Source organism: Desmodus rotundus, chromosome 4 (assembly GCF_022682495.2).
Source record: "Desmodus rotundus isolate HL8 chromosome 4, HLdesRot8A.1, whole genome shotgun sequence".
Classification (NCBI taxonomy): domain Eukaryota; kingdom Metazoa; phylum Chordata; class Mammalia; order Chiroptera; family Phyllostomidae; genus Desmodus; species Desmodus rotundus.
In genome coordinates this window covers 53,278,541-53,290,403 of record NC_071390.1, presented here as the reverse complement: position 1 = coordinate 53,290,403, position 11,863 = coordinate 53,278,541, and the positions used below count along the sequence as shown (strand labels likewise).

The 11,863-nt window shown below is 39.1% G+C and overlaps 1 pseudogene; it reads right to left on the bottom strand.

Moving 5' to 3' along the window:
- Positions 1–7,113: 7,113 nt before the first annotated feature.
- Positions 7,114–7,596, bottom strand: LOC112305561 (peptidyl-prolyl cis-trans isomerase A pseudogene; annotated as a pseudogene).
- Positions 7,597–11,863: the final 4,267 nt, after the last annotated feature.

The following is an 11,863-nucleotide window of genomic DNA, read 5'->3' as shown; positions in this document are numbered from 1 at the left end:
TTAAAATTAAATTTTTTAAAAAATTATATTTCATTGATTATGCCTTTACTGCTGTCCTGATTTTCCCCCTTCACCCCCCTCCACCTAGTATGCCCCCATTCCCTCAGGCAATCCCCCCACCATTGTTCATGTCCATGGGTCATGTGTATCAGTTCTTTGGCTACTACTCCATTTCCTATGCTGTACTTTACATCCCCATGGCTATTCGGTAACTCCCTATTTGCACTTCTTAATCCTCTCACCTCTTCACCCATTCCCCACACCCCCTCCCATCTGGCAACCCTCAAAACACTTTCTGTATCCATGATTCTGTCTTCGATCTACTTGTTTACTTAGTTTATTTTTTAGATTCAATTGTTGATAGATATGTATTTTTTGCCATTTTATTGTTCATAGTTTTATCTTCTTTTTCTTAAATAAGTCTCTTTAACATTTCACATAATAATGGCTTGGTGATAATGAACTCCTTTAGCTTTACCTTGTCTGGGAAGACTTTATCTGCCCTTGCATTCTAAATGATAGCTTTGCTGAATAGAGTAATCTTGGTTGTAGGTCCTTGCCTTTCATTACTTTGAATATTTCTTGCCAGTCCCTTCTTATCTACAAAGTTTCCTTTGAGAAATCATCTGAGAGTCTAATGGGAACTCCTTTGCAGGTAACTCTCTGCTTTTCCCTTGCTGCTTTTAAGATTCTCTCTTTATCTTTAACCTTTGGCATTTTAATTATGACGTGTCTTGGTGTTACCCTCTTTGGGTCCAACTTGTTTGGGACTCTCTGTGCTTCCTGGACTTGAATGTCTGTTTCGTTTACCAAATTAGGGAAGTTTTCTTTCATTATTTTTTCAAATAAGTTTTAAATTTCTTGCTCCTTCTCTTCTCTTTCTGGCATCCCTATGATTTGGATATTGGTACATTTGGAGATGTGCCAGAGTCTTCTTATTCTCTCCTCTTTTTTTTGAATTCTTATTTCTTGTCTCTGTTCTGGTTGACTATTTATTTCTTCCTATGTTCCAAATCATTGATTTGAATCCCAGCTTCTTTCCCTTCACTGTTGGTTCCCTGTATATTTTTCTTTATTTCACTTAGTGTAGCCTTCATTTCTTCCTTTACGTTGTTGCCATACTCAATGAATTCTTTGAGCATTCTGATCACTGGTGTTTTGAACTCTGCATCTGATAGGTTGACTATCTCTGTTTTGTTTAGTTCTTTTTCTGGAGTTTTGTTCTGTTCTTTCATTTGTGCTATATTTCTTTGTCTTCTCAATTTGGCAGCATCCCTGTAAATGGCCCCCATAAACTGTATGGGGCAGAGCCCAGGGTGGGGCAATCTGCTTCACTGCTTTGTGGCTCTCTGTAGGGGCAGGGCTCACAAGAGGGAACTGTGCCGCTGCCTGGCTTCTGGGTGTTTGCCTTGTACTCACCCCATTTCCACTGACTTTACCCATTCCCTGTATGTGACCGGTGTCTTCCCAGCTGTTAGCCTGGTGTTGAATCCCAGAGTGGGTGGGTTTGCATACATTTTAAGACCATGTGGGACCTTTAAGTGGCATTTCCTAAAAATCCTGCAGTTTCTTCTGCCTCTCCAACCCCACTGTTTTTCACAGACAGAAATTATGGTGTTTATCTTCCAGGTGCTGGAACCCTAGGCTGTGCAGTCTGGCCTGGTGTTGGGCTCACTCACTCCCAAGGTATGTTTCCTGATTTTTACCCATCACATGTGGATGGGGGACCGCCCCTGCCCATTCCACCACTGCCGCCACCACCGCTCTGTACCACACATCTCCTCACCTCTCCACCCCTCCTACCTGTCTGGATGAACATGGCTTCTTTAAATCCTTGGTTATGGAATTTCATATAGTCTGACTCTCTGACACTTCTGGGTGCTATTTGTTTTGAGATTTAGTTGTAATTCCTTTTGTGGTTGCATGAGGAGGTGAAGCATGTCTCCTTATGCCTCATCTTGACTGGAAGTATCAGATCTATGATTTTTAATTCAAAAGGTTCTTCCCCCCATTTAAACCACTGCAATCAGAGGTAGAAAGATTTGGGAAGGATGAGCATTTGAATTACTTTTCTTTTCCATGTGTCTAATCCTAGTATACTGAATGCAGTACAAGTGGAGGGTTCAGTTCACTGTGTATAGGGTTACTGCTTAAATCAGTTTCCCCATCTATAAAATGAGAATAATAATAGTAGCTACCTTGTAGGGTTGTTATGAAGAGTCAATGAGTTAATTAATATAAAGCACTTAGAATAGGGCCTGACATAATGTAAGCTCTGTACATGTACCTGTTAAATAAAATAATAAAACATGGTCTACAATTTTGTGGCTTCTTTGGAGGTGGTAATGAGATATAAAATTGGCCCTGACTGGTGTAGCTCAGTGGATTGAGTGAGGACTGTGAACAAAGGGCTGCCAGTTCGAATCCTAGTCAGGGCACATGCCTGGGATGTGGGCCAGTTCCCCAGTACCCCTGAGAGGCAAACATACACTGATATTTCTCTACCTCCCTTTTTCCTTCAATTCTACTCTCTCTAAAAATGAATAAATAAAAGAAAAGAAAAGAAAAACACAAGAATTATGTATTACACTGGAAGGAAACATTAATTTATCAAAACTACTGAAAACCTGTATGTCCAGGATTATTCTAGGCACTGGGAGGGGACATAGGAGATTCCCCAAGACTAACCTGGGCTTTAGCTCCCCAGTGAGAAGAGCTCCTGAATTTCAAGTTTCAGGTTACCGAGAATTAAAAACATAACTGCTCAGCTGGCACAGACCCTGGCACTGTCCTGGACATTCTATATGTCATTTCTAATCCTTACAACAACCTTATAAAGCAAAGAGTTATTAATACCAGTTTACAGATGATAAAGTTGAGCCTCTGAGGAATTAAGAGACTTACCCAAGATGGGGGCCATGGTGGGAAATGAGTCCAGGGGAGAGGCAGGTCCAGCTCACCCAAGAGCTTGAGAACTTCAAAGTTAATGAACATCCACCATTTACTGAGTTGTACCACATGCCAGGCCCACGCTACTAAGCCTTTCCACCTGGGACTCATCATGGAACTTACCATTCATGGATGAACTCTTCCAGGGATGAACTTTTACCAAAGAGGAACAAGAGGCAGAGTGGGGCTAAATCATCAGCTAGCAAGAATGAATTTATTCTTAAGCCAGCAAGCACCTGGAAGGGTAATTAAGCACTAATTAGTAGTTTAAAGGAGACCTTTTGTTTCAAAATCATCTGAGTTGCATATCAAAATGCAGATTCTTAGTCCCATTAAATAAAAATCTGCCTAGGATTTGGACCTTTCAGTAAAGCTTTCTCTGGAACTTGAAAATAAGTGAATATAATTGCCTACAGAGAGTTAAACTATGAAGTCAACATTAAAGAATTTAAAAATATTAAAGAATACAGGCAAGATATGTCACCATGAAAGGGACAGATCAGTCTCCCCCTCCCCTGTTAGTGCTAACCAGATTGATTGCATTAGCAAATATAAAGGAAGAGTGAATAGAAAATGCTATGACCTTGGCATGGTGAAGCATTTTTTAAATAAGATGCAAAAAGCACAAGCCTTACAAGAAAAAGATTCAAACATTCAACTCCATAAAAATTAAAAACTTCTGTACAACAAAAGCTGTCCTTTAAAAAAGTGAAGAAAAGCCACAGAAGGGGAGAAGATATTTGCATTACATATAATCAACAACAGATTGCATATAATCAACAAAAGATCAGTATCTAGAATATAGTATAAAGAACTTCCAAAAATTAAGTTTAAAAAAGAACTATCTCCATAGGATAATGATTAAAGGCCATGAATAAGCAATTAGGAAAAAAGACGAAACCACAGATAAACAAGTGAAAAGGTGTTCAACTTTACCAAGGATAGGGAAATGCAAATCAAAACCACAAGGAGACATCTCAAGGACTGGCGAGGCCATGCAGCAACGGAAACTTCTGTACGCACTGGCACCACTGTAAAGTGGGACAGGCTCTTCGGCAATAGCTAATAACATTTAAGATGCAAATGCATCAAAATCCAGTAATTGCTCTCCTAGAAAAACTCTCCCATATATGCTCCATCGGATAAATACAAAAATTTCCTCTACAGCATTGCATATAATGAAAATGGAGACAATATAAATTTCCACTAGTAGAAGTGAATCAATGAATGTATGATCCTACAATAGAACGCCATGCAAAAGTTAAAATAAATGAATTAGAGTTACATGTATCAACATTTAAAAATGTAAGTCACATCCCATCTCTTCTCTGCTTTAAACTCTTCAGTGGCTCCCTATTTTATTCCAATGAAACAAAGTCCTCACAATGGACTACAAGTCCCTCCATGGCTGGCACCTCCACCACACCTATTCTCTTTCTGACGCTGCCTGGAGCGCTCTCCATGGCTCCCCCCTTCACCTCCATCAAGTCTTGGCTCAGACGTCACCTTCACCCCGAGGCCCTCCTCAGCCACTCAGTGTACAGATCACTGTCACAAGTTCCTTTCCCCTTGATGCTCCTGAGCCCACCTGCCCTGCTCTGCTTTTCCTTTCTCTCAAGCAAGATCTCTTTTCAAATGATAAATGATATACAATACACTTCACATGTACTTAATGTTTACTTGCTGTCTTCCCCTGCTAGAATAAAAGTCTCAGAAGGGCAGAGACTTTATCATCTTTGTTTACTAATATATCCAGAACACCAAGAGTGAATAAACATGGCTGAATCTCAAAATCACAGCAACCAATAAAATCATGATGCAGAAGGATACTTATAATATTGTCTATATAGTGTTTTAAGACATTTAAAGTAATATTATATATTGTTTATATATACATATATGTGTAGTAAAATTATGAAAACTAAAGGAATGATAAATTTAGGACAGTAATTATCTCTGGTTTTGGGTGAGGGCAGGATTGCAATTGTTTTGTTTTTAAAAATTGATCAGAAACAAATACTACAAAACCTTGAGACTTGACAAAACTAAGGGGTGAGGTGTGGCATCAATTCTATTATTTTCTCTTTTTTGTGTGTAGACTTGAAACATTTCAAACTTCAGAAGAAAGAAAGAAATGAACCCAAAAATGTTCAACTGGCTATGCTGACCTGTACAGGAATGAGTGCGGGAGAGGATTTGTAGGACCTGTAGGAAGTCATTGCAGTCCCCGTAGCTAGGGCCACCCTTTTCTGAAAGGGAGGCATCAGCTACTAAATATTGAGACATCAAAGGCCACTAAGCACTGGCAAGTGTATGGAGTGACTGGCATTCTTGAAAAACTGTCTGTCAGCATCATTAAAGCTGAACAGATCACGTCCTGGGATTCGGTAATTCCACTCTCAGGGATAGAACTAACAGAAATGCATGTGCAAGACCTCAAAAGATATGTACAAGAATATTTATAGCAGCATTATTCATAATAGCTCCAAGCTGGAAACAACCCAAGTGTCCATCAAGAGAAGAAAAGGGCCCTGACTGGTGTGGCTCAGTGGGCTGGGCATTGCCCCACAAAGCAAAGGGTCACTAGTTAGGTTCCCCGCCAGGGCATGTGCCTGGGTTGCAGGCCAGGCCTCCCACTGGGGGTGTGAGAGAAGCAACTGAACCACATTTCTCTCGCATATTGATGTTCCTCTCCTTCTCTCCAAAAATGAATAAATAAAATTTTTCAAAAAATACAAGAGAAAATAACAGATACTAACCCTAACCAGATAGCTCAGTTGGTTAGAGCACCTTCCTGATATACCAAGGTTGCAGGTTCAATCCCCAGTCAGGGCTTATACAGGAAGCAACCAATGAATGCATAAATAAGTGGAACCACAAATCGATGTCTCTCTCTCTCTCTTTCAAATCAATAAATAAAGACTTTTTTTTTAAACAAAAGAGAACAGATTCATAAACTGCAGTGTATTCATGTTGGAGTACTATATGGCAATGAAAATAAATTAACTACAGCTACATACAACGTCACAGATAAATGCTGAACCAAAATAGCCAGACACTAAAAAAGATACGTACTGTATTATTTCATTTATATACACTAAAAACCAACCAAACAAATCTGTGTTAGAAGCCATGAAAGTGTTTAGTGTGGGGAGGAAGGAGAAGGTAGTCATTGGGAGGGGTCATGGAAGGGAGCTTCTTGCAAATAGGAGTGTTGGGTTTTTTTGAGTAGGGGGTGGTTCCAAGATTATGTTCACTTTGTGACAATTCATTGAGATAAATTTTACATTTTTATATATGTATGTTCCATGAGTATAGCAGTGACTATAATAATCTCTGTTTTGTTCCAACTTCAGTTTATACTCTATGAAGGGGAGTTCTGTATATATGTGGTATGTCACTTTAGGTCACCAGTTCGATTCCCAGTCAGGGCACATGCCTGGGTTGCAGGCTAGGTCCCCAGTATGGGACGCGTGAGAGGCAGCCACACATTGATGTTTCTCTCCCTCTCTCCTTCCCTTCCCTTCTCTCTAAAAATAAATAAATAAAATCTTTAAAAAAACCTTTTCAATAGAATATCAGATTTACATAACTAACTCCTCTTGTTCCTATTCCACCAACCAATTTCCAAATAGGAATTAGTTTCTTAAGGGAGAGTAAGTGCTAGCCATATTACTTGGGTATTCTTTCTTTGCATGTTATTTGTTCATTGATTCAACTATTTATCGACTGCCTCCCCTACGTTGGGCCCTCTGCTTCATGGAGGACATAACAGTAACGAGCAAAATCAGACATGGTACTTGCATTCATGGGCTTACAGACTTTCTCTGCAGGCAGTGCAAATGAAACACATAAAGAACACTATTTTTTACACTAAATACATAATGAAGAATGCTATTATAAAGTTCACGTGCAAGTTTTTTATGTGAACGTATGTTCTCATTTTTCTTTTTCTTTTTTTTGTTGTTCAGTTTTTATTTCATAATCATAAACTTAACTCTGCAATCCAGCTGGACTTGGAAGGGGTAGGGAAAACATGGAACCCAATAAACTAAGGCAAAAGCATGAAGATTATGGAATATTCCAAGCAGATGGGGGTGAAAGGGTGCTCTCCTGAGCTACAGAAGGAATGGTCTGGTGATTAAGGTAAAACACAAGTCAAATTTATGAGAGTTGTCCACAGTCAGTAATGGTGATCTTCTTGCTGGTCTTGTCATTCCTGGACCCATAGCGCTCCATGGCTGTCACAACATATGTGCCATCTTTCACCTGACCGAGGACCACATGATTGCCATCCAGCCACTCAGTCTTGGCAGTGCAGAGGAAAAGCTGGAAACAATTTGTGTTGTGTCCAGTATTTGCCATGGACAATATGCCAGGACCTGTGTGCTTCAGGACGAAAGTCTCGTCATCAAATTTCTCCCCGCAGATGGACTTCCCACTTGTGTCATTGTGACGTGTGAAGTCATCACCCTGGCACATAAATCCCAGAATAATTCTGTGAAAGCAGGAGCCTTTATAACCAAATCCTTTCTCCCCACCGCTCAGAGCACGAAAGTTTTCTGCCGTCTTTGGAACTTCATCTGCAAACAGCTGGAAGGAGATGCGGCCCAAAGGCTTGCCGTCAGCAGCAATGTCAAAGAACATGGTATGACTGTGGGGTTGACTGTGGCTGGACACCGGAAGGTCCGAAGTGGTGGCAGTCTCTGCAAGGCCTGTTCTCATTTTTCTTGATATCTGCCTAGAAGTGGCTGTGTCATTTTCTAAAGTGGTTGCGTCATTTACAATCCCCTCAGCAATGTACAAGAGTCCAATTTCTTCATGTTCTTGCCAACATTTGTTATTATCTGTCTTTTTTATTATAACCATCCTACTGGGTTTAAAGTGGTATCTCACTGTGGTTTTGACTCACATTCCCATGATGGCTAATGATGTTTTCATGTGCTTACTGGCCATTTGTATTTCTTCTTTGGAAAAATGTCTATTCAGAGCCTTTGTTCATTTTTACTTAGGTTATTTATCTTTTTGTTATTAACAATATTTTTGTAGCTTTTAATGTACTGTGATTGCACTTCTTTTGTTAATTTATTCCTAAGTATTTAATTCTTTTAAAATAAAATTGTAAGTTATAAATTTGATTGTTTTCTGAAGTTCATTTTTGGATTGGTCAATGCCAGTGTATTGATCTTGTACCCGGCAGCCTTGCTGAACTTTTGGATTAGTTCTCCCTGTGTTGGGGGAATCCCATAGGATTTTCCATATACAAGATCATGTCATCTGTGAAAAAGATAGTTTTACTTCTTCCTTTCCAAATCTGGATGACTTTTATTTCTTTTGTTGCCTAATTGTCCTGGCCAAAACCTCCAATACAATATTGAATACAAGTAGCAAGAACAGACATCTTTGTCTTGTTCCTGATGTAAGAGGGAAAGCTTTCTAACTTTCACCATTAAGTATGATGTTAGCTGTGAGTTTTTCATAGATGCCCTTATCAGGTTGAGGAAGTTCCTACAGTATTTGTATCATGAAAGGATTGTGGATATTATCAAATGTTTTTTCTGCATCATTTGAGATATCATTTGTTTTTTGTCCTTTAGTCTATAAATACAGTGAGTTACATTGGTTGATTTTTGTATGTAAAACCAACCTTGGATTCCTAGGATAAACTCTAGTTGATTGTGGAGAATAATCCGTCAGCTTTGTCACTAAACTTGATTTACTAGTGTTTTGCTGAGGATTTTTGCATCTGTATTCTTAAGGGATATTTTGGTCTGTAGTTTTCTTTTTGTCTGGTTTTTGGTAGATCTTGTAGAATGAGTTGGGAAGTAATCCCTCCTCTTCTAATTTTTAGTTATTTTTTGGAAGAGTTTGTGAAATATTGGTGTTAATTCTTTAAACTTTTAGCGGAATTCACCAATGAAACCATCTGTTCCTGGGTTTTACTTTGTTAGAATTTTTTTTTCTTTTTTGGTTTTGTTTTTTAAAATACATTGATGTGAGAGAGAAACACCAATTGGCTGCCTCTTACATGGGCCCCAACTGGAGATCAAGCCAGCAAACTAGGCATGTGCCCTGATTGAGAATCAAATCAGTGACCTTTTAGCATGGGACGCCACTCCAACCAACTGAGCCATGCTGGCTAGGGCTATTAGAAGGTTTTTGATGACTGATTAAGTCTCTTTACTTGTTATAGGTCTATTCAGATGTTCTATTTCTTCTTGAATCTGATTCAGTAGTTTATTCTTTCTACAAATATGTCGATTTTATCTAGGTTGTCTGATTTGTTGGTATTCAGTTGTTCGCCACATACTCTTTTTGTACACTTACTAATGATATACTATCTTTGATTCCTGATTTTAATAATTTGAATATTATTTCTTTTTTCTAGATTGGTCTAGCTAAATAGTTATTTATTTTGTTTATTTTTTTCAAAGAACTATTGGGTTGTTAATTTTTCTGTTATTTTTCTATTCTCTATTTCATTTATTTCTGCTCTAATTTTGATTATTTATCTCTTTCTGCTTACTTCCAGTTTAGTTTGCTCTTTTCTTCATTTCCTTTTTCCCCTCAAGATAAAATTCCTTTTTTAAAAAAATTGAAGCATATTAGTTTCAGATATACAATCTGATTTGATATTTGCATAAATAGCAAAATGATCACCACTATAAGTCTAGTTAACATACACTTCCCTACATAGTTACAGAATTTTTTTGTGTGATGGGAACTTTTAAGATTTACTTACCACGGCATACAGTCCCTTTCTCTTTAATTGTCTGTTTCCCCTGATAATGTGTTCCTCAAGGACAAGGACCATGTCTTCTTCACCATCAGATGCCAGGGTCTTAGACATTTGCTAAAAGTCAAAGGAATGAATGAATGAATGAATGTCCCACCCTGAGACAGAAAGAAGTGCCCAGCAGGCCCAGGACACCTGTCTCTGTTCAATGTTTCTGTAACCTCATAATGGGGTATCAGGATCATTATCTTACCATTAGCTGAAAGCAGAGTGTGCTATTTTTTTTAAGGGTTTTATTTACACCCTGGCCAAGTAGCTCAGTTGGTTAAAGCATCGTCCCAATATGCCAAAGTTGTGGGTTTGTTCCCTGGTCAAGGCACATATAAGAATCAACCATTGAATGCATAAGTAAAGTGGAACAAGATATTGATGTTTCCCTCTCTCTCTCCCTTTCTATCTTTCTAGCAGGGGTGTCCAACCTGCATCTCATGGGCCACATGTAGCCCGGCATGGCTGTGAATGTGGCCCAACACAAAATCGTAAATTTACTTAAAACATGAGGTTTTTTTGTGATTATGTGTCGCAATGTATTTAATGTGTGACCCAAGACAAGTCTTCCAGTGTGGTGTAGAGATGCCAAAAGGTTGGACACTCCTACAAAGTAAAAAAAAAAGTTTTATTTACATAACTTTGATGTTTTAGAAACAGCAAAAAGGGAAATTTTATTTTATTTTTAAAAAGATTGTATTTATTTTATTTTTTAGACAGAGGGGAAAGGAGGGAGGAAGAGAGAAAGAGAAACATCAATGTGTGTTGCCTCTTGTGTGCCTCCCACTGAGGACCTGGCCTGCAACCCAGGCATGTGCCCTGACTGGGAATTGAACCAACAACCCTTTGGTTCACAGGCTGGTGCTCAACCCACTGAGCCCCACCAGCCAGGGCAGAAATTTTATATCAGTATCTTAAGTAAGAAAGCCAGTATCTCTTGTCTTTATTCATTAACATACACACACTAATCTTCTAAATTCTAAAAAAGATTCCTTTGGGTATTCCCTAAGGTGATCTTGGGTACCATACTTTTGGGACACATTACTTTTCATTCAGCACTTTCCCCATACAATACACCGGTCATCAGAAATATGAGAATTTCTGATTTTTCCCTTCTCAAGGGCTGAGATATTGTGTTCTATGAAAAATGATTTCTTTGGTTTCAGTTGATTTCAATTTACTTAGGATCAACTAAGGATGGTCCAGCAGAGCCCATCTGGCTTTGATGCCCTTGCGGCTTGGCCCTTGATTGTTCTTATTCCATTGCATCTCTTTCATGCCCACCTCTGGGTGAGGCTGCCATGACCCACCTCTGAGTACAAGGCATTAGATTTTCATAATTTGTTAATCCAATTATCCAGAAGGATCAGGGTAAGGGCCCAGGTGGATACTTAGATCCACCAGGAAAAAGAAATGTGTCATTCATTATTCCATACCATGAGGTTGTTTTCAATTAGCCCAGGTTCATGTTTTATGTTATGGAACACAAAATGTCTCCAAACATGCTAGGAGAATGTTTTTTCCTGATAAAATGTTCTTCAAAATTGCATCATAGCTGCTGATTTGTGATTTCCATTATAAACAAGTTTGCTGAGAGCTTTCCTAAACTCTGTTTTAGTTCCATAAAGCACCTTTTTGGCAGGTAGATTGTTGAATTGGATGCAAATCCTCTTTCTAAATTAAGTGAAAACTTGTTAAATAACTTTATTTAGATTGAGGAGGGATTTTGGACTTTTTGATCCTGCTACTTTCCACAGCTATGGAAGGCTGTTTTACAAGAAGAAGCTGGGGACATTTGCTTTAGACCACATGGGTAAGCATTGCTGAAAACTGGAAGGTCCCTCTCCTTCTGCGATGCTAAGAACTTCCAAGTGACAGAGAGCTGGGTACCCAATGACCTGTGCCCTGCTGGGGTACAGCTGAAGCCTGCCTGCAGGTGTGTCTTCCACCTGCAGGTGAGGCCCCCAGAGGTCCCACCTGGGCTCTGCCCCTACTTCCTAGCTGTGGTCACCACAGTTCAGTTCTGGCATGAAGTAGGCATGAATATCAGTCTTTGGTCCTTGCCTCCTGCAGAATTTGGTTAGAAGAACTTTAAAGGTCCTTGTGAGAGAGACAGGTCCTCTGGTCAAT